General features: G+C 40.6%; 1 long non-coding RNA gene across 3 annotated transcripts in view; it reads right to left on the bottom strand.

Annotated features, from left to right (window-relative positions):
- Nucleotides 1-2,867: 2,867 nt before the first annotated feature.
- Nucleotides 2,868-22,287, bottom strand: part of LOC125617178 — a 52,369-nt gene continuing 32,949 nt past the window's right edge. For all 3 annotated transcript variants that reach the window (XR_007348081.1, XR_007348082.1, XR_007348083.1), the window contains exons 3-5: nucleotides 8,285-8,721; nucleotides 3,984-4,091; nucleotides 2,868-3,124 (exon numbers count right to left, since the gene is read on the bottom strand). This is a non-coding gene — a long non-coding RNA (uncharacterized LOC125617178). The remainder of the gene's footprint in view (nucleotides 3,125-3,983; nucleotides 4,092-8,284; nucleotides 8,722-22,287) is intronic.

Below are 22,287 nucleotides of genomic sequence, written 5' to 3'. Positions count from 1 at the left end.
TGAACTATTTTGTGTTAATATATTTGAAATTTTAGACCAATATAAAAATATGCCAACTGAAACTACTTGAGAATAAATTAAAATTTTGTAAATTCTATTAACATTGAAGAACTTTTTATCAGGCATTGAAGACATACCAGAAGAGAGTGATTTTGCAGGCAAATTGTACCAAAATTCAAATAACAGGTAATTCCCATTACACAACTTTTTCACACAATGAAAAAATGGGAAGATCATTATCACTCATGGCAAAGATGGAAAATATTAGAAAATTAACCCAGCAATGCATAATAGCTAGTAATACATTGTGATCTTCGTGGTTTTAGAAATTCAAGTGTGGCTCACATTTTTTTATTGTTCTTTTTTATTTATACATGACAGTAGAATCCATTTTGTTATATATATCCTATTCTAATTAGGATCCCATTCTTATAGATGTGTATGATGTGAGATTCACTGTAGTGTATTCATATATAAAAATAGAAAAAATATGTCAGATTCATTCCATTGCCTTACCTTTTCCTATCCCACCTCCCTTCCCTTCATTCTCCTTTGTCTAATCTACTGAACTTCTATTCTGCCATTCCCCCTTTTGTGGATTAGTTTCCACATATCACAGAAAACATTTGACCTTTGATTTTTTGGATTGGCTTATTTCATTTAACATGAGTTTCCAGATCTATCCATTTACTGGCAAATGTCATGAAGTCGTTCTTGATGTGTATATATATACCACATTTTCTTTACTCATTCATCCATCAGTTGAAGGCACCTAGGTTGGTTCCCATAGTTTAGCTATTGTGAATTGTGCTGCTATAAATATTGATGTGGCTGCATCACTGTAGTATTCTTATTTTAGATCTTTTGGATATACACCAAGGAGTGGGATAGCTGGAATTACCTGTTATTTGAATTTTGNCTTGCTTCAGGCGTTCCCCGCAAGGGCCACCAAATGCCGCAGTCTGGCTGGGCACAAATCACGAGCCACTGAAGCAGGAACAAACTTTATTTTTAAACTGCAGGAAAACACTTCACACAGCTCCCGGGGAATCCTCCCGAACGCCACGAGGCTTCTCCAGAAACCCCCAGCCAGAAATATCTCTCTCGGAAATCCCTCCTCCTGCACTTCCCCAACCAATGGGAACTCTCGGGGAATCCCCGGAAATCCCCACGAGAACTCCAAAATAGTGCGAGAACTCAAAAGTTGCGGCAGAGGCGGATAGTAATGCCTCGCCTGTCAATCAATACTGTTGGCAAAATGCCAGGGACCATACAGACTCGGCCGTGGCTCTCAGCATTCGATGCCATCTCTTTTATTGATTTTTTCAATTTTACTTCTTGCAGTTTTAGAATTTTGCTAAGAAAATCAAGTTCCTGAGCCAGTATGTTGGAGTGTTTTGGCCCACATTTTAAAAATCTATTAAATTAACCACATTAACAAATTATAGGACAACTACATGGCCATCTCAAAAAGTGCAAAAAAACTCATTTAATAAAATTCACCAATTAATCATAAGGGAAACTATTAGAAAACTACAATAGAAAGACATTCTTTAACCTAAGGTATGGACCTTCTAGGATCCCTACTGATGGCCCTGATAGATCAATGAGGATTCTTTTCTACTCTGCAGTTATTTGAACAGGTATTTATCCTATGTGAGATCTGGGCACTCCTTTGCTCACAGCTCACCTTTTGTTCTTCTTCAGCCTTATGAACTCATATGCTACACGTGTATAGCCTAGTATTCAGCAAAGATAAAAGAATGTTTCTTTGAAAGGTTTCTGGAACTCTTTTTTTCTGTATAGTTGTACCCTCCGCAAAACTCTGCCCTACATCTTCTGTCTCACACTGCCTGAAGTCCAGTCTTTTTCTTGACTTAGTAAGATTGATAGAATCTGCCTGGATATGGAATGTGCCTCCAGGACACACCCTCTTAGGAATAACAGTCCTGTGCTGCCCTTTGTCTAATACGAAAACCAATTTTCTAAATTTTGCCCAGTTTTCCAGTTGTTTACAGCAGGAAAGTAAATCTGATCCCTAGTATCATGGTCACAAGTGAAAGTTTATTACAGATGGACTAAGACTTATGACAGATTCTCATCTCAATAAACCCATTGTAAGTTGAATATATTGTAAATCAAAAATGCATACAATACCTAATCTCCAAACATCACAGTTTGGCAACACAGTAAACTGAAATGTTGGTTGTTCATTCTTGTGATCTCATAACTGACTGGTAGCTCCAGCTTGATTCTCAGCTATATGATCATTTTTTTTGTTGTCTGCTTACTCTTAATAGAGCAGGGACACTGTTGGATTGTTTGGCAACTCTGCTTGTACTGGTGGGCCAGTTGACCATGGGTTTAATGTAAGGCAGAGTTTCTCTAATGACACTTTTGACTGGATAACTCTTTGTTGAAGGAAACTTTCCTTGTGCACTATAGGATGTTCAGTAGCATCCTTGACTTCTATGTGCTAGATGCCAGTAGCACATCCCATGCCATTGGTAACCCCAGCCCCTGGGTTTGTGGCAATTCAACATGTCTCTAGAGATTGCCATAAGCCTTCAGCTGAGAATTGCTGATGTAGGATGATCTGTCTGGGATGTTCATGAGTGGACTCTTAAATTTTATATCTAGGTATTCCCCATCGGATAGTCCTCTAATTTCTCTTGCCTGAAGGATTAAGTGGAAGAAGAGAGCAGGGAGTCTTTAAATACCCTCACCTGTGCCTCGTGCTCCTTCGTCTCGAAGCTATCTATTTTCCTCTCAGTAGCCTTCACCTCAAGACTTTGATGAGTGTGGGAGAGACAATCAACCAGTGGTAAGGAATGGGGTGAAAGAAGAAATCCAAGAATTCACATGACTCTCACAGATCTTTCATTTAATTGGTCTTCCTAAGTCAACATTCCCAATTCACAGTACTTCCAGAGGTGCCATCAGTTCTTGGGCCTGTTGAAGATTCTAAATTTTTTTCCTATATTAATGTCACTTTATGATGACTCTTCAGGTCTGCCAACTGTTACCAGGTGTCTCTGCTTTCCATCCTCCAAAATTTGGCTCCTTTGATATCTTCTTTAACTTTCTTTATCCGTAGGGTTCATGGCACTTTCCCTCAAAATAGCTTTGATGTAATTATAGAGGGAAAAGTTAAGAAAGATCAAAATTAGACATGTTTTATTCTATTAATTTTTTCTAGAAGCTTCCGTTTCTTGCACTTTTGATAATTTCATCACGTTCCTAATGGTTACCAGTTATTTGGGGAAGTTGGTTGTTCAGGCGAAAGGGACAGCTCTAACCTATTTTCTTCCCACCTTTCCTTGTGCCTTGCTGGGGCTAGAGCTCGGTGGTAGAACATGGGTTCCCCAAGCCCTGAGGTCAATCCCCAACATAAAAAAAAGAGTTAGTTGTAGCCACCAACCAACCAAGTCATGTGGAAAAGTAAGCTATTAGTATTGAGAAGAGGCCCATTCAAGAAAGACAGCTCTTGAATGAGAGAAGAAACTGGGCGTGGTTGCCTGTGCCTATAATCCAGACTTCTCCAGAGGCTGAGACACGGGAATGGCAAGTTCAAGGCTAGCCTAGAGAACATAGAAGATCCCATCTCAAAAACTAAAACTTATAAAAGGATGGGGGGAAAGGTTTTTATAAATCCAGAGTGGTGTCATTGGAATGTAAGGATTTTTGAAGAGCAACCAGCTTTCTTGGATTATAGAACCAGAAAGAAACTGAAATGCTTTCTCTTTTACTGCTACTTTTTCAGTGAACTTTTTGTTTGCTTGGTACCTGGGATTGAACCCAGGGTTGCTTTACCATTGAGCTACATCCCCATCCCTTTTTATTTTGAGAGGGGGTCTTGCAAAGTTGCTTAGGGCCTCCCAAAGTTACTGAGGCTAGCCTTGAACTTGCAGCTCTCATGCGTCAGCCTCCCAAGTCACTGGGATTTCAGGTGTGCAACCCTGTGCTTGGCTCCATGAACATACCTTGTACAAGGCCCATCAGTTGCTATTCCAGCACCTGAGTCCACATGACCCTTCTGGCTCCACTCTGCCAACAACTGCATCTTTCCTCTTGTCTTTCAGTTCAAATTACTGAAAAAGAATTACAGCCTAGTTCCATATTTTTATACAGTGTATAAATTAAACATAACCAAGTGACCAGCATGGGAGAAAGTGGTGGGGCAGGGGAGGTGTTACACAGCCATATCCATTCAGCAGGGACCTTATATGTGGCAGGAAAATTGACCTACCCTGGCCTAAATGAAACATTTGTTTTAATGAATCTGAATTAGAATAGAAGCTAGAACTTTTAAGTATACAACCTTAATTTTTGAAGTTGGTGTCAAGTGCAGAATCCATGTACCTTACAAAGCCATTGTCAAGATGAAAGTGTAAAAAGTATGGGATTGGGTTAGTATGGTGATTCCTTTCATTGAAATGGTTTGCACCTCAAATTAACTACTCTCCATGATTCCTGCAAGTCTGCTGGGTGCTGAGGCATCTGTTCTCTCTGATGTCACCAGTCCTCAGCCTGTATTTTTTACCTAATGTTTACAAATTCCAAAGCATACTAAAGCGCCCTCAACACTCAGCCCCACAGAATTTGGTCTGCTGTGGAGCTCTAAGGAACTCACTATTTTTCCAAAATAATGTATAATGTTTCTACATCTATGTGATTGTTCAAAATCAAGGGTCAGCAAACTACAGCCTATAGGCAAGTTGCCTATTTCTGCAGATAAAGTTATATGGGAACATAGCCATGGCCATTCATTAACATGTTGTATAAGGCTGCTTTTTTGTATGATGGCAGAGTTACAAAGCCTAAAATGTTTATTGCTTGGCCCTTTAAGAAAAATTTTGCAGACCCCTCTTCTAGTTAGTTCTAGAAATGATCAGCATGTTTGGGAAAACTTTGGGTTGTTGTAAAGGTTCATAGCTGCAAAATAGTGGTACAATGTTTTCCCAGGCTATTTTTATTGTTTCTTAATTCCTTAATCACTTTAAGGATTAAATTTAGAGCCAAAAGTCACTCAGACATCTCTAAAGATTATCTTACTGGCATAAGCTAAAGCACATATTATTGTACATTCATGGACTGAAATATTAAGTAATTTGATCTAGATGATTGTTTTCAGTTTAACTCAAATGTACTCAGTCTGTTCTGGTTATTTATTCAAGGATTATATTTTCTTGCTACATTCACTCAAGAATAATAGTATGTGATCATTTCCTGTGTGATCTGGAATGTGGGGACCTCTCTCCAAATGCAGCCCTCTGGTTTGTTTCCATGATGTGGAGTTGGCCTTTAGGTGATGTGATTGAGGTTTCCCAAACAGGATGTTAATTTTCACTCTTCACAGTTGGCAAAATAAAATCCTTTGTATGATTTTGAAGGCCAAAGAGCCTCATATCCTCTCACACCATCTTTAATTTATAAAATAAATGTTAACTTGGTTTCTTTGTGCATCATTTGCAACAAACTTGTATTTTTAAGGTGCTCTCCCCAACTCAGGCAAGCACACTCAGCTAAAGCAGCCTATTTGGAAACAAATGAGTTTTAGCTAAGAGTTTAATGATAAAAATACATTGCTTGCAAAAGTTCTAAGCAGCACTCTGGTGCCTCCTACACAGTTTTACCAACAAACTCTTTGCCTGAAATACAAAATCTTTAAGGCAGCCTCCACTTTCTCCCTCCAAGAGGGAAGAGGAAAGAAAGGTTGTGGCTTTTGCAATACAGAGGACCCTCCTCTTCAGTGTCCTCTCACAGGTTCCTGATTCCCACAGTACAAGTTGAAAAAACGAGAAAAGAATCTTCGTGCCAAGACATGCAGCAGTTAACTCTTTTGAATGAGAAAAATGTGTGTTCATGACCACCAAACTGAGACATACAGCCATCACTGCTACTGGAAACTGGGGACTGGGTCTGAGCCAGAGCAGCTGCTCTCTGTGCCGCTCCTACTTAAGAGGAGACTAGCCTGCAGACTGGCCTGTCACAGCTTGCCCTGCCCCAGAACCCTGGACTCCCTCTCTGAAGTTTCCACTTGTTCCATCTTGTTCTACCCAGTAGACCGTCTCTGGCACCTCTTCTTTGCTAGGCATCCTGCTTTGGTGAACCCTACAACCTGCATTTTCTCCAACGTAACACTGAAGTTTCTCCTTAACCAGTCTTTCCCTGGCTTCTTCCCTCTCCCACTAAACTGTAAGACCGCCCAAATCCAAAGATCATGGTTTTTGTTTGTTTGTTTTTTGTACTAGGGATTGAACTCAGGAGCACTCAACCACTGAGTCACATCCTCAGCCCTATTTTGTATCTTTAGAGACAGGGTCTCACTGAGTTGCTTAGCGCCTTGCTTTTGCTGAGGCTGGCTTTGAACTTTTGATCCTCCTGCCTCAGCCTCCTGAGCTGTTGGGATTACAGGCATACACCACCGAGCCCAGCAAGACCATGTATTTTTTTGTTCAACAAGACTCTTATATAAGGTTGCCAGAATTAAAATTGGGGTTACTTATTCCCCAATATGTAGTCCACCATAGGAATTCGATTGTTTTGAATGAAAGAAAAAGGGATGGGACTTCAGACTGAATGGGGCAAAAACAGCAGTGTTATAGGCAGTTGTATTTCCAACAGCCCCATGAGCAGGGATTTGCAGAGTTGAATGAAAGAAAGCCATGGAGGGTGGCCATTGACAGTGAGCCTCTGCTTTCACTTGCTGTCTTCCCACCCAACCTCTCCCAAGACTCTTTCAGGCTAAGTGCTGCAACATACAACTGATGGAGCTTTTGTTAGTCACCCAATTCTTTTAAAAATCCCTTTATTTCAGCTTTGTGTCCAAAAGTCCAGGCACTTAGCTCCAGACGCCCCTGTGTAAAACATTGTCAGGAGCCTATTGAAAAACTGTACTAGTGCCCAGGGGGTTTATTTTGATTATCTAAAATTTCACTTTTTGCTCTGTGTCTGATTTCATGGGAGACTTATTTTTCTTCTAGACTCTGGATCCATGAAATCTATGCTAATTTGTGTGTGGGGGAGAATAGTATTAGCCTATTCCTTTACCATGTGTTTACTCTTCTTATTCCTTCCTTCACCTAGAAAGCTCTCCTAGTTTGTGCTCCTTACCTCAGAGAAGATGAGTGAGAGCAAGGGACAGAGAAACAAAAGTAGCTGCCCTTAAGGAAGAAAAAACAAAAACTAATGACATAGACGAAATATTTGGAAGAAAAGATAATGACAGTAGAAAAGAGAGAAAAAAAATCTTGGAGAGAGGAAGTGAAGCCATAGGAAAATAGAAATGGCAGAGATAGTGTGGAGTCCTGTGCCCTTCCCCAGGCTCACTTGAGAAGGTCACAGTTCCAGATGTCTTTGAGGTACTTATTCCTTATCCTCAATAGAACCCCAGGAAAGTGGCAAGACCCCAGAGAAGAAATGGGTGCATAGTTGGTTCCTGCTAAAGGGAACTGAGGCAGGCAGACATGCTGTTTTACAGCCCCTTGTAAGATAAAAAATGCCTCCTTGTGACCAAGAGGATGACAGAAATAGAGGTACTCCTGGGCCTGAATGAGGTCATCAAACTGTGAAGAATGGCTCAGTAAATGCCAGTGCGGAACAGTGATCTTGAGGTCCATGTTAGTCCCTCCACTCCTCTCCCACTGCACACCTTGCATCTCATAAGCCCATTTCAGAAAGGCTTTTCCTAAATACAACCCAAGGGAAAGGAAAGGTTGAAGGCCATGAGTTCACTGAGGGTTCATTTCTAACAGTTTAAAGAAATGGAGGCTTGAAGTCAAAAGTAGTTGAAGTTCTCACATCAGCATGTGGAACTGTATCCACGGCTTGCGGTTTATTTATATTCAGGGTTGACATTTCTAATAAAGGAGCGGTGCTCAGTTAGCCACTTAAACGTCTTCTCAAAAAGTGTTCAGGTTCAAGAAACCAAGTAATGGGTATACTATCCAACATATGCCATGAAAACAGAGCCAATAAACAGGGGGAATGTTCTCTCCTGATGATAAGAGGTCTCTGTTCTCCACCCCAAAAATCAAGACAAACAATTTGCTAAGTGTGGAAACTGCATTTCAACATTAACAAATAAATAAATAAATAACCTCAAGCAAGATCCTAGCTTCACTTTTAGTATCAGTTGATCAAGAAAATAGAAAGCTAAGATATATTCAATAATGTTAAAAATCAATTTATTTTATTCATTGTAATAACATTTATGCATATTTGGAAAGTAACCCATATAGATGAGCACATATTGCACTCGATCTACTGAGAGAACACTCACATGGGTTTGCAGATCCCTTGCAGTGCTGGAGGTCTGAGGGCCACAAGTTGGAACCTACTGGGCCAAATTATTTTAAATTGGTCTTGTTTAGAAAATCCAGCATGTATGATGGCAATGTCTTGCAGAAATCTCTCTTTTAGTATTCCAGTCTGAGGACTCTGGCAGAAGTAATAGCCTGCTGCAAAACGGATCACCCTTTTTTGTTTGCAAAGTCTTCATACCAGCTGAATCACAGCTTGCTTTGCACTTCTCGTAACACCTTGCAACATCACAAAATATTTGCTGGAGTTTGTGGAGGGCGGCTGCAGAATTAGTAAACTGAAAGGAGGCCTTCCTTCACTCCCACCCCTGTCAGCACCTTCTGTTCCAGCAGACCGAAAGGCAGCTTGAGGACTCTGATTGCTTCTCCAGAGTATGACAATTCTTGGCACTGTAGCCTGGGGCAAGGATGGAAGCAAAGGAAACATTATGGAGTTTTGCAGGTGCCAGTACAGAATATTGTCACTTTACAGAATTGAATGTATAATGACTTCATGAAGGTGAGTTGCTATGGCAACTAGCATTCTCAACTTTTATATCTGGAAGTAAGAGTGGTGTGGGCCATTTCTATTTGGACTATATATTCTGGGTTTAATGAGTAACTACCCATGCTCCAACTCCTAGGTAACCAGGCTCATGCAATGCTGGACCAGGAAGGGACCTTAGCAACCATCTAGTTTCACCTCTTAGGTTTATAGATAGGGAACTGAGATTCAGAGAAGTGACGCTTCATAACTAATATGTGTTGGTCCTGAGCCCATGTTTCCCCACTTAGTTTTCTAGTGCTCTGTTCTTTATACTGCACTGCCTTTCCGAATGAACTCACCCAACTTTCATGACTAGATAAACTGAAATGGAACCTCAGGTAGATAGAGGGTCACTGTCATTTACCAATGGTATGTTAAATCAAGTCCTTTGGATGTCCTGGTGTCTCAAGGATCTATCTATCTTCATCAGAGTAAGCCCAGATTTTACATGCATAAAATTTTTACATATCCAGAATGATGGGCAGTACTGAGGAAATAGGAGTGACTTGCGGGGACTTGATCTAGTTTTATGGTTCCAACATATTACATAGATTAGCAATCTGCAAAGAAAGAGAATATACTCCACTTACAGTGAATGTAAAGTTAAATTCCTTCAGTGATTTATAAAATGCATCCTTTAAGTTTTTTCAAGGCCTCCTTTCATGAATAATTCTCACACAAATACATGCAAAAATACTTTGGATAAGAATTTTATCCAGTTAATAAATCACCAGCCCACAGAAAATTTAACTATTAGAAGTTTTCATAGGTTCTTGTAGAGAAGAAAGGCAGAAGTTTAGAGTATTTACTACCATTATTTCAAAAGCAAATCTAAATCCGAAATTAAAACTTAAAAAATGAAATTAAAGTGTTAATTCATTTTAAACATACACGTGAATACAAACATTTGATCCTCAAAAGTCTTAAAATGTGAAAATAATCTGGAGATTCTACTAACATGCAGATACTGTCTCAGGAGGTCTGGGACAAGAGTTTGCATTTCTAATAAGCTCTTAGGTGGTGTCAATGCCTCTGGTCCTTGGTTTATACCTTGAGTAGAAAAGGGCTAGTTTACTTGAGGCCTCCCTGGATTTGTTTTCTTTCAATGTCAACTCTGACTTTCAGATCTCTGACTACCCCAGTCACAAGAACTTTTCTGGTTAAATTTTATCCACATGGCACTTAGGTGCTGCTGTGTATCAACATGTCCTATAGGTACATATAATATCCCCAATCTGATCTTAACCCATCTGCATTTGCTCAGCCCTGTGTGTATACATAGTTGCTGAATGAAGAACTATTGATGATTGATTGATCCACTGAAAATGATTTCCTCCTTTCCCAGAATGCTCATCCATGAATTCAACTTAAAATACAAAGAAACATTGAGCCTATTCTTACTCTTACTTTCCCTCCTCTGTAAGTTGACGTTTTTTAGAAATCAGTGGCTGTGTAGAGACTACTCATTGGGTCTGTGACAAAATAACAGAGTTGTTAGGATTTCTATTTAAAGGACAAACCAGTTACTGGTTGTAGTAGGCCATCAGAGTGGAAGCACTAGATTATATTAGGAAGGACACAGCTTGGAGGCTAATAGACTTGATTCACAGCCTTAGTCTGTGGCCTACAAGTTGTATATCTTAAGAATAGTTACTTAAAATTCCTGAAACTTATTTCCTCGCCTATAAAATGGGATACCATCTCCTGTTTTTTTTTTTTTTTTGTAGGAACTATAGGAATGCATTATAAATTGCCTAACCTTGTGCTTAGTAAAAGACAGATGTTATAATCTCAGCAGAATCTCTCCCAAGCAGATCTGGAATTGAGTCTTTACCATTCACCCTCTGCCTTTAGAGCCCTGGAATAGCTTACATGCAGGGCATTATCGCCATCTTGTGGTGTATCACTGTCTAAGTGTCCTTATATACCTCTTTCCTTATTACCTTTGAATGGTTGTAATTCATTCATATATTTCATGCAACAGGCATTTATGAATGCCTACTGTGTGCCAGGCACTGATTTGGCTGCTGAAGCTACAACAGTTAAAAGATAAACATGGTCCTTGCCTTCAGGGAGTCATTAGGTAGGGAAGATAGAAATTAAATAATTACCCAAATAAAATTTGCATTCATCTTGTGAAAGTTAAATGAAAGAGTATAGGATCCTGTGGGTATGCAATAAGGTTACCCAGGGAATTGAAATTGAAGGAGAAAAGAGAACTTGGCCAAGAGGTCACATTGGGCATGTGCCAACAGACACCCAGCAGCATTTCTTTGGGAACATCAACCCCCATTTAGGCTCAGGATCCTGCCAGTCCACAGGAAGCTCCAATCTCAGGCCTTTTTTATCAGTCACTTAGTGTCTATAGCATTCCACTCTATGCAAGTTACTTTACATACATCATCACTGACTTTTTCATAGTATTATCCTTTTGCAGACAATAATTGGAGAAGTTAAGGAACTTGCACAAAGACATAAAATGATATATCAGAAACAGGATTAACACCTCATCTCTCTGCCTGAAAACTCCATGCTCTTTCCTCTACTCATGCTGTCTCCCTAATGCCAAGCTCTGCTCTCTTTACACTGCATGATGATGCAGAAAGGAAACCATTAGAAGTGCTCAGGGAGAACAAAAATGCAGAGAAGGAGGGGAAATATAACAATATCTCAGTGGGTCATGTGTGAAGGACAGAGAGAAACCGCTGGCATGTCTAACTAAGCTCCTCCAGTGTGGTTTTAGAAGAGTAAATTCAAGAGATCTGCTCTACCAGGAAAGCAAATATCCCTAATAATGTTCCTTATGCTCTTGTGCTTTGAAATGGGTTATAGCTGCTACTAAATTAAATGATGTGGGATCATTTGGAGAAGAGTAGTGATCCTCTTTACATCTATAGGAAGATGTAAGGATTGCTAAGCACCAAGCACCAAAGCATCACTAAGTCAGAAAATACCCACAGAACTGAAAGTTTCTTGCTACACAGGACTTTCAGCTTTAAGGTTGGGACATTCCCAGGCAAATCATGACAGTTGGTCACCATATCAATGGGCCTGACAGTGAGGCTCTGATGTACTTAGGAAGTTAGGCTAAAAAAGTATTGAAATGTGGGGTCTAGTAGAGGGCTCAGTCACAGACTATGGCAGCAAAGCTGAGACAATGGAGGTTTAGGTCCCTCAATAAGCATCTTGGTACTCAGCATTTGGATTACCAAATCATTGTAGGCAGAAATCATTGACTCCAGGCCTGAGGGAGGACTCAGGTAGAGGACAAGTAGGGCAGAAGAGTCAGGCCAATCTGTACCTGGGCTGTAAAATAGAATGAATGACAGCACCTGTCACTAAAATAATCTGTGAGCTCTACTAGTTAATATGTGTAACATGCTTAGAGTGGTGCCTGGCCCTTAGGAATATAGGAAGTGTCACCATGGAATCCTCAGAAAGAAAAGAGGATGACCCTGGGTGGATCACATCCTCTGTAACTGTTTTCCCCATCCACAAAAGGAAAATCAAAATCCTTGACAAAGCTTTCAGAAGGGACAGAACAGGACACAACAATCAACAAGGAGAGAAATCATGGAGATAGTTAGGAACTTGTGCTCTGGAATCGAATGACCTGGGTCACAGCCAGCTCTGCCATTTAGATGTTCCTTTATTTATTTGACAAACATTTATGAGCCAGGCATTATTCTGAACACTTTACACATAGCAGCTCATTTAGTTATCATGATGCTCTTATGGAGTAGGAACTGTCATTCCACTTTACAGTCAAGGAGACAGAGGCACAGAGTGGCTATAACTTGTTCAACTCATGCAGGGAGCCAGAACCTAGGGCGACTTTGTTAACATTTCTGTTCCCCTTTAAAAAATGGGGATAATGCATTATGACATCTATCTCACAGGGTTGTTATACATATTAAATGAGCTAATCTATATAAAGTACTTAACAAAGTAAGCCCTCATACTTAGCTTAGGTAGTAGTTAGTAATGAGCATTGGAATGCAAATCAATAATGTGGAGAGGTCACATATGTTCTTTAAATTGCTTTTAAGGCTAATGAATAATAGAGAAAAAGAACAGGTGTACTAAGTCTGAGAATAAACATGGAGAAACAAAGGAAACCAATTAAGAAATACGTCAAAAAAGGAAAGATCAATAGGGCTGACTCCTGACAGGGTCTTCTGAGGTCAACGTAGGATTAGGATATATGGCCGAAGGTTTCTCAATGTATTTCAGAAAGGAAATTTCATTAGTAGCGCAGGTGCAGTAAGATGAAGTCTGCCAAGTCATTGACCCTGTCTCTTGCTTTAACATAGGACTGACTTGTAGATAAAGCCCCCTCCCCCATGAGATGAGCACCATGACAGTCCAGAAAGGACCAACTGCTGCTAATTACAAGTCTTACTAGATTTTCAAAATGTGCTTTTACCATTCCCCTCATGAAGCCCCAGGCTAGGGGACCCCATCAAAAATTTCCCCACCAGTTAAACACCTGGTTGGTGAAGACGGCAGAAGGTAGACCCCAGTTCTCCTGACAAACATCAAACAGGAATCAATTTAGAAGCAGCATTGTTTCCTTTGTTATTCTCTGCTAGGAGATGCCTCTCTCTCTCTCTCTCTCTCTCTCTCTCTCTCTCTCTCTCTCTCTCTCATGTTCTCTACTTGAGCCTTACTTTACTTTTACTCACAATAAAATTCTTTTACTTGGCTTTTTGTGTTTGACTTTAAATTTTCTTTTGTCAGGACATAAGAACCAAGGTTTGAAGCATTAGCTTCCCCCTCTCCTGTGACACTTAAACCTCAAGTAATTTACTGTTTAATTGGAGTGATAAGATATATATTCTGTAACTATCAAATATATAACTGTCATTTAAGAAAGTGCCCACTGAGCTGTAAAAATTTAGCATGGGGCAGGGACCTTAGGAATACAAGGGGGACTAACAGATCCTGTTTGCAGAGAGAACATATAGGCCTTTGAGGGGAAATGGTGAGGTCTCTAGGGATTGGCAATTTGTTCCAAAACTCCAGCTTTACAAACCCTTGTGTTAGAGAAGAAGTCCTCAGTAGCCCACAGAGAGAGCTGAGGCACCTGGGCCCAGCCCTGAACAAGCTAGGGAGGCCCACAAAGGCAGCCTGTTCTTGCCTCCTGCTGCGGAAGGCCCAGGCAGAGTCCTGATTCCAGCCCAAGGTCTGGATTTCCGCCATCACTACCTCCTTCCTGCCGGAAAACCACTGCACTGGTGCCATCCCTGGACTCCATCCATCTAGACGCACCTTTGGCTCACTGACAGAGGCCTCTTTCCTCACCTGCACTATTTTTTTATGATGTCTTCTGGTTCCAGGCAAGACATTTCATTCACTTTATCAGCCCCAGGCGGGGGACCCTGTGAGAAGAGAGGATGGGCCAGAGATGGGAATCATGATGAGGTGAGAGGAATATCTCTTATCAGAGATGTGGTGATGCTACTCACAAGTAGCACTAAAGCCCTAGGACTTCCCCCACATTCTTCATGAGGGGGGAAGGTAAAAGCACATTTTGAAAATCTAGTAAGACTTGTAATTAGCAGCAGGGAGAGAATAGGCCCCTTCTTCAGAGCAAGTGACAAGAGCAGTAAGCACTGGGTAGATGGTACTCTCCAGCCAAGCCAGGATCTCTTTCCTCCTCTCCCACCTCTTAAAAAGGGACAGGAGCTGTGCTTGGGATCAGAGAATTCTTTTCAACTGTTTGCACTGTTTGCCTCTGAATGAGTTCTCTGTCCCTCCCAAGCCCTTTGGATATATGGTTGCTGCTAAACACACACACACACACACACACACACACACACACACACACACACACACCCCAGACTGAAATTTTTATGACAATTGTTTTGTTTTGGGTTTTTATGAATGATATAGATGAAAATATGTATTACACAAATCAAGGAGATCGCTTCCCATTGCCAAGCATCTTTGAAATGGGGGCTGTAACACAGAACTGTTTTTAGAATTGCTGCTTTGGTGGCTGGCATAGGACTGGCAAGCCCCTCTCTGTCAGGGCTGCAGGAACTCAGGTGTGTTCTTTCCTAACTTAGCTCATGGGCTGTGGGAGAGTCTCTCTGGGTGTCTCTCTGGGCTTCATTGCTAGGCAGCCCAGATTTTCTGCCCCACATGCCTGCTCTGGAGGATGGAAGCTGAATGCACGCTTGCCTCTCCCTGGGATCTGCGACTGCTCAGCAGTCCCCAGCCTTGCTTAAGGAACCTTCTGCTGACTCCCTTCTTGCAGCACTATCATCTGCTCTTTCTCAGAGGCCTCTTCTTGTTTGGTTGGTTTTTGTTTTGTTTGTTTTTTTAAGCTGGGAAGAGAAGCTCTTCTGACCCTCCTTGGAGGGAGGCCTTTTCTATCAATCCACACACACCCCAACCTCATACCTGGCTCCTGCCCACATTTCCTTTCACAATGCCCTTGACTTGCCTGGCCTGCCTAGGATGTTCCTATTTACACTGCATTACAATGTGGATCTGAGTTGATCTTGCTTATAAAACAACTTATTTTATTTTTGTTTATTGTTATTTTAAAGGGCAGGGAGGAGGAAATGAATACTGAGGGAAGGAAAAGGGTATGGACATTTACTTAGCTCCCATAGTTCTTGAGATAGATGCCTCACACACATTGACTTACACATCCTCACAATGATTTGGGGAGATGTTAATTCCCCTAGTTTACAGAGGAGGAAATAGAAATTAAATAACTTTCACAAAGTCTCAAAGTCAGTCAACAGAGAAGCCAATTGCTAATTTGCTCCTCACTTAATCTAAAAATTTTCTAAATGTTTCAGTGTAAAAAAGAAAAACCAACTTCGTGAAGCAGACCATCAAATAGGCTGGGACCTGGGGCAAGTCAATGAACCTCTCTGAGGTGTAGTTTGAACATCTTTAGACTCAGAAAGCTGTTCTAGAGGGTCCTGAGCATCTGACCCAGTCTTTAATTGCCCTTGTTATTAAAAAAAAAAAAAATTACTTCTACCAGTATAGCCCAAATCTCTCAAGAACCTAAATAGCACTACCAGGAAATAATAAGGAGTACATCAGGAGTTGTCTCCTTGATCCCTGTGGGGCAGCAGCTCTGCTAAATCAGGATCTGCCAGTGGGCAGGAGGATGGCAAAACAGAGCTAAAGGAACCTGCATTTCTATATCACCACCCTCCACACCCCACCACAACTGCTCTTCCACTCCAGCCACTGCAGCCAGCATCCCTTGCCCCTGCGTGCTGCGTTGGCTCCCCATGCAGCCTGGGTGCTCCTCATAGCTGGCTGCCAGCACTCCTGAAGAACCAGGCCTCGCCATGCATGGTCCTTTGTCAGACCCAGCTAAGAAAAGTGGGTGGAACTTGCATGACCTCCCTTACCCCCTGGGAGAGTCTTGTCTGTGTGAAAGAAATAAGAAAATATTTATGGAAAACAAAAAAATTAACAGCAGTATGTACATACCTTGAAAGTCTAGGGGCCATAAACTGGAAGGGCATTTTTATACAAGAATTTGTGCTTGCCTGGCAGGAGGAAGATCACACACACGCATACACATATGTACTTACACACATATTTGCATGAATGTATACTGACTGTCTCCTTGGGATTTCCTAAGCCTTTCACATGAAGCCTCACCAGCCCCAGGAAACTATACTTATGAACTCCAGTTCCACTAGAGCGTGCCAGCATTCCAGGGCCAAGTCAAGACTTTTAAATAGCTGTGGACTAGAGTCTGACCTCAGAGCACAGAGTGGACAAAGGAGAAGCCCGGGAGGCTGAGATAGTGGGGAAGCTACAGCCTACCCCTTTCACATTCGTATCTTTTCTCCTCCCCAGATCCCCCACCCCACACAACAAAAAAGATTAAGTCTCAGAATGAGTAATTGCATTTGAGAAAGACAGTGGTTGAAGCTTTTTTTCGTGAAAACATGCCTTCTTGATTTGGGATGGCCACCAGAGGCAGTATTACAGCTTAGGTCAAGTTTTCTTTGGCACCCCACATCTTACTGCTTATCCTCTTTGTTCCCATCCCAAGCCTCCTCAGGCACCCAGCCAAGCAGCTCTGTGCAATTCAACTAAATTTATAGGACACTACGCCACTTGGCACCATGCTGAGGAAGACAAAGTCATTCTGTTACCAGGTCTGTTGCAAGCTCTGTGACCTTGGGCTTTTACAGCAACTGTGTTCTTGCTCCACCTTACAGAAACTGGAAAGATGCGAGAAAGAAGATGAAGAAATCAGGCTCATATAGAAAGCCTAGGCCTCTCATGCAAAGACTGGCAAAGAAACACATGTGCGAATGCTTTAATAAGATGTCCAAGGCAGATGTGTTTCATTTTCTTGTTTTTTTTTTTTTTTCCTGAGACAGGGGTCTCACTGTTGCCCTTAGTGATAGTTCTGCTCTAAACAACTTTCTCAATTGACCACAGTACAGTAGTCCCCTTTATCTTTGGTTCGGGTTTCCCCTCAAATTCGGTCCAGATATATTGAATGAAAAATTCCAGAAATAAGCAGTTCATAGTTTTAAATAACTTTTTAATTATAGTAGATTATCATAATTGTTCTACTTACAACTATCATTTATTGCTGTTAATCTCTTATTGTGCTTACCTTATAAACTTTATCATAGTTATGTATGTATAGGAAAAAAGAGTAAATATAAGGTTCAGTACTATTTGTGATTTCAGGCATACACTAAGGATCTTGGAACGTATTTCCTGTGGATGAGGGGGGACCACTATAGTCTCAATGATATTTGATGAGAGCTTCTGTGATAATACCTTAATTCCTACTTTTATTAACAGCTAGTTTGTAAAGGCTATGGAGACACTGTGTGCTGGGCATCCTGAGAAGGCAGGGCTTGAGCCAGGCAGGTTGATGTGTGGAAAGGGTGGGAAAGGACACAGGGCTTTGGCCCATGTCTGGGTGCAGGAACAAGGTAGGTAGGGGCAAGGGACATCAAGCTGGTCAGAACTTAGGAATTTGTAAAGGATAAGCAACAGGCGTAGAATTGGATAGGTAGGATAGAAGAGAGGAAAATATATTTATGAGGCACTGGTAAGTATAGCATGTGATTCCATACTGTGCATAAATTTATTTTGTCATAGCAAGCATAAGAGAAGTGGATTATTTTCTTGATTTTCAGATAAGGACCAAATCCCCAAAGGCTGTCAATGAAGCAGTACTTACCCTAAGGTAGAACTGGGAGCAGTGGTTCCCCAGCCTCTGACAGAGTTCATCGAGGAAGTTAATTTATTTGCTTAATCTGAGCTAGTTAGCAGTAAAGCCTAGATTCCAATCCATCTTTGTGTCTTCAGTGCCAGAGAATAATCTTCATTTTGTTTTACCTCCTAGTTACTATCTTATCAACTTGCTAAAAAATTTTATGGATTGGATTATGGCTGCATATGAATATAACCTATATATAACTATGTATCTATGTATTATGGATAGATAGATAGATAGATAGATAGATAGATAGATAGATAGATAGATAGATCAATCGATCTACGTAGTTGAAGAATAAAGCAAGCCAGCACTAGTGACCCTGCCACCTACTTAGGGCACACAGTATTGCCAATGCTATTAAGTTCCCCATGTGCTCCTACCTGATTGTGAACTCCACGCTTCCTACACCCAGAGGTGACCACAGTGCTGAAATGTGTACTAGTGATTCTTTTGCCCTTTATAATGTCCTCACATATATTTGCTGCATAATTTCCATCTGCCCCTCCAGATCCAGATCCATTCCCCAACCTGGTCTACCCTGCCCTGTGGCCCCTGAGGCTGACAGACAGTACTGCATGGGGGATCCCTTGATCCTGGGCTCCCTGATGGGTTCTGCCAAAGTGAAGCGCTGATGGCAGATGAAAGGACAGGAAGAGGGAGGTCGGGGCTTTGTTCCCCTGCTCCCTCCCTGCTCCATGAATCCTAGGGTTCCACACTGTCCCTTGATGGTTTCCTCAATCTAGTATCTTTTGGCCTTTTCTAATTTATTATCACCTCCCTAAGTAGCCTTTCAGAATTGTTTTGTCCTAATCATCTCCCTGACATGAATTTTTAATCCCACACATGTACTATTTTAAAAATAGTACATGTGTGGGATTGAATAAATAATAAATAAATAATAATAAATAAAATAAATAATAAATAAATAAATATTATTTTTGCCCACCCAGGAACCAATTTGTACCCCTTGGATGTTGTATTGTCCTCATTAAGAATGCATGCCTTGCCAGGTGCCACACCTGTAATCCCAGTGGCACAGGAGGCTGAGGCAGGAGAATAACAAGTTCAAAGCTAGCTTCAGCAAAAGTAGGGCCCTAAGCAACTCAGTGAGATCTCATCTCTAAATAAAATGCAAAATAGAGCTGAGGATGTGGCTCAGAGGCTGAGTGCCCCTGAGTTCAATCCCTGGTACCCCCACCTCCAAAAAAAAAGAATGCATGCCTTAACTCAAGCCATGTTTTCATAGAGTTTGCTTAATAAATTCTCGATCATCTATCTCCATCTTGCAGGACCTTAATTAATTCATAGACCAATAAATTTAATTATATGTATTACCAATATAACAATATATTAAATAACATATGTTTATCAATATATTGTAAACAATATATTTCAGATTTTCCAGGCTTTGTTTGATCTTTATGTAAATGAAACAACAACATATTTTTATTTGTCCTGCTTTCTCACTCCATATTTGTAAAATTCAGCCACATTTACTGTGCAGTTCATTTTTATTCATTTTAACTGCTATGTGGTATTGTTTTAAAGAACAATTCAAAATTTATTTGTTCATTTAAGGTGGGGAAATCTGGTTTGATTATTCTGAACATATGGTATAGGACATTCTTATATACATCTCCTGGTTTAGATATAAATTCAGCTGTAGATATATACATATATACATATATGTATATATATATGTGTGTGTGTGTATATATATATATATATATATATATATATATATATATACACACACACACACACACACACACACACANTGTATATGTATGTATGTGTGTGTGTGTATATATATATATATATATATATATATATATATATACACACACACACACACACACACACACACATACATACATACATATGCCTGGACACATATAGGATCTCTGGAGTGTATGCCTGGTTGAAGAATTGGTGGTTTGTAGGTCATGCCTACTTTTCCCCTTACCAGGAAATGCCAAATTGTTTTCCTGTAATTATAATAATGTACACTCATACTAATAAAGTATGAAAGTTCTAGCTGCTCCATGTTTTTACCAGCATTTGTTATCATCAGACTTGTTAATCTTTGCCTATCTTGTAGGTATGGAGAAGGTGTCTTGCTGTAGATTTGGTCTTCATTTTGCTTATTATTAGTAGGTTAGGCAATGTGTTCTTTATTTGGTGGCCATTCGTGTTTCCTTTTCTGTGCATGTCTGTGTCTTTATCCATTTGCAGTTGGGATGTTTCACTTTTTGTCACTAATTCATTGATGTCCTTCATATATCCTTGGCCAGTTACATATGCAGCAAATATTATCCCCAGATTGCAATATGTCTTTTCAATCTCTTTATGATGAATCCTGATGAATATAATAAGATTAAAATTTTAATGTAGAAAAGTATATGAATTATTTCCTTTATGGTGTCTTTTGTGACTTACCTGAGACATTCTTTCCTATTCTAAATTCTATGGCTTCTTTTAAAAGATATTTAAAATTATGCCATTTAAGCTGGGCTTGGTGGGGCACACTTGTAACCCCAGCAGCTTGGGAAGCTGAGACAGGAGGACGGCAAGTTCAAAGCCAGCCTCTGCAACTTAGTGGGGCCCTAAGCAACTCAGTGAGACCCTGTCTCAAAATAAAAAAGGGCTTGGAGATGTGGCTCGATGGTTAAGTGTCTCTGGGTTCAATCCTGGTACAAAAAAGAAAAACTGTGCCTTTTACATTTAAAATTTCAGTTTTTGATATATGGTTGGGAATCATTTTATTTTTTTCCATATATATGGAAACCAGTTTTCCAGGGCCACTTATTGAATGAGCCATCATCCCTTTTTACCTTCTCTGTCAGATATTTGAACATGCATGGTCCGTTTTGCTGCTTTCTCCTATGTCCCATTGGGGTATTACTATATCCCTACATCAACAACACAGCTTGAATTTCTAAAGCTTAATAATAAGTCTTAATATCTGGTCTCTTTCTTCTCTAGCAGCATCTTGCCTGTTCTTGCTCTTGGCTCTTCCCTGGACAAATTTTTAATAGTCAGATTTCAAAAAGAATGTCACCGGTAGACAGCAAGGGAGGGATTAGCACCTACATGCAAAGCAGTGACACTAGGGTCACCGTACTGGGGCAGAGTAACATCCAAACCAGGACAGCTGGTGTCAGAGACCAGACATGTCTGAAGTCAAGGGGTCAAGGTCTCTGAGAGCCAGAACCTAACCACCCTATAGAGGGAAACTTGGGCAATGTCAAAACATGGTTTGTGCCCACTGGCCCAATGAGGACCTCATGAAAGTACTAAACCTTTATTATAAGCATCCTCATCAAGAGGTTTATTAAGGAACCAGAATTATTTATTCTGAAGAGGAGAAATGGCAGAAATGACTTAATTGTTGAATACTGTTCTGGCTAGAAAGATCAATAAAAATGAAAAACAAGGCCAGACTTGGGAGTTGAGACCCATAGGGATCAATTAGCACTAATAGGAGAAAAATCTGGCTGAATCCAGAGCAATGGCCTGTTTTCTCCCACAGAGAATGAAGGTGGTTCCAATCCAAACCCATGTCTTTTACTGGGGTATATGTTGTTTGTAAGATAATATTCATTAAGCATTTAATATGGGCTTGGCTCTCTTCTAAGCATAAAACATGTATTAACTGATTTAAATGCCCTCCCCAATCAACTCCAAGTATGCACCTGACTTGTGATTGATCAGTCAGCATTTTCCTGTGAGAAATAGATCACTGAAGAAAATTGAAGAATTCCCCTTATGTATAGACCTTTGACAACCATTCCTCAAACTGGACATCTGCATTTTCCTAGTGAATCTTGCTTATTTGACCTGCATGAAGAAATGTAAAGCTAGGAGCCAGGTTATGCCATTTGAAAACAGAAACAGGCTCATGGTGGCTACATCTTCTCTGCGGAGACAGGCAAGAGGAAGGGAGGAGCAGGAAGATGGATATTCTAGACCAGAATGTCTGGAGTACCCATTATGTCCTACACAGAACAAGGACACCTTGGCCCCTTGCTTCGGGCCAGGAAGTCCATGGTATCAGACGCCAAGTCTTGGCATCAAGGATTTTCCAACAAGGAAGGCAGCCGCCTAGAATCTTTTGTGGAGCAAGACAGGTTATAAATAGACCTATAATTTTTTTTTTTAACCAGAAGGCAACAGGCTTAGCACAGCTATTCTTCCCCTTG

The sequence above is a fragment of the Marmota marmota genome, unplaced genomic scaffold, assembly GCF_001458135.2.
Source record: "Marmota marmota marmota unplaced genomic scaffold, marMar, whole genome shotgun sequence".
Lineage (NCBI taxonomy): Eukaryota > Metazoa > Chordata > Mammalia > Rodentia > Sciuridae > Marmota > Marmota marmota.
Note: the sequence above shows the minus strand (reverse complement) of the source record. Positions and strands in the feature narration are given on the sequence as shown.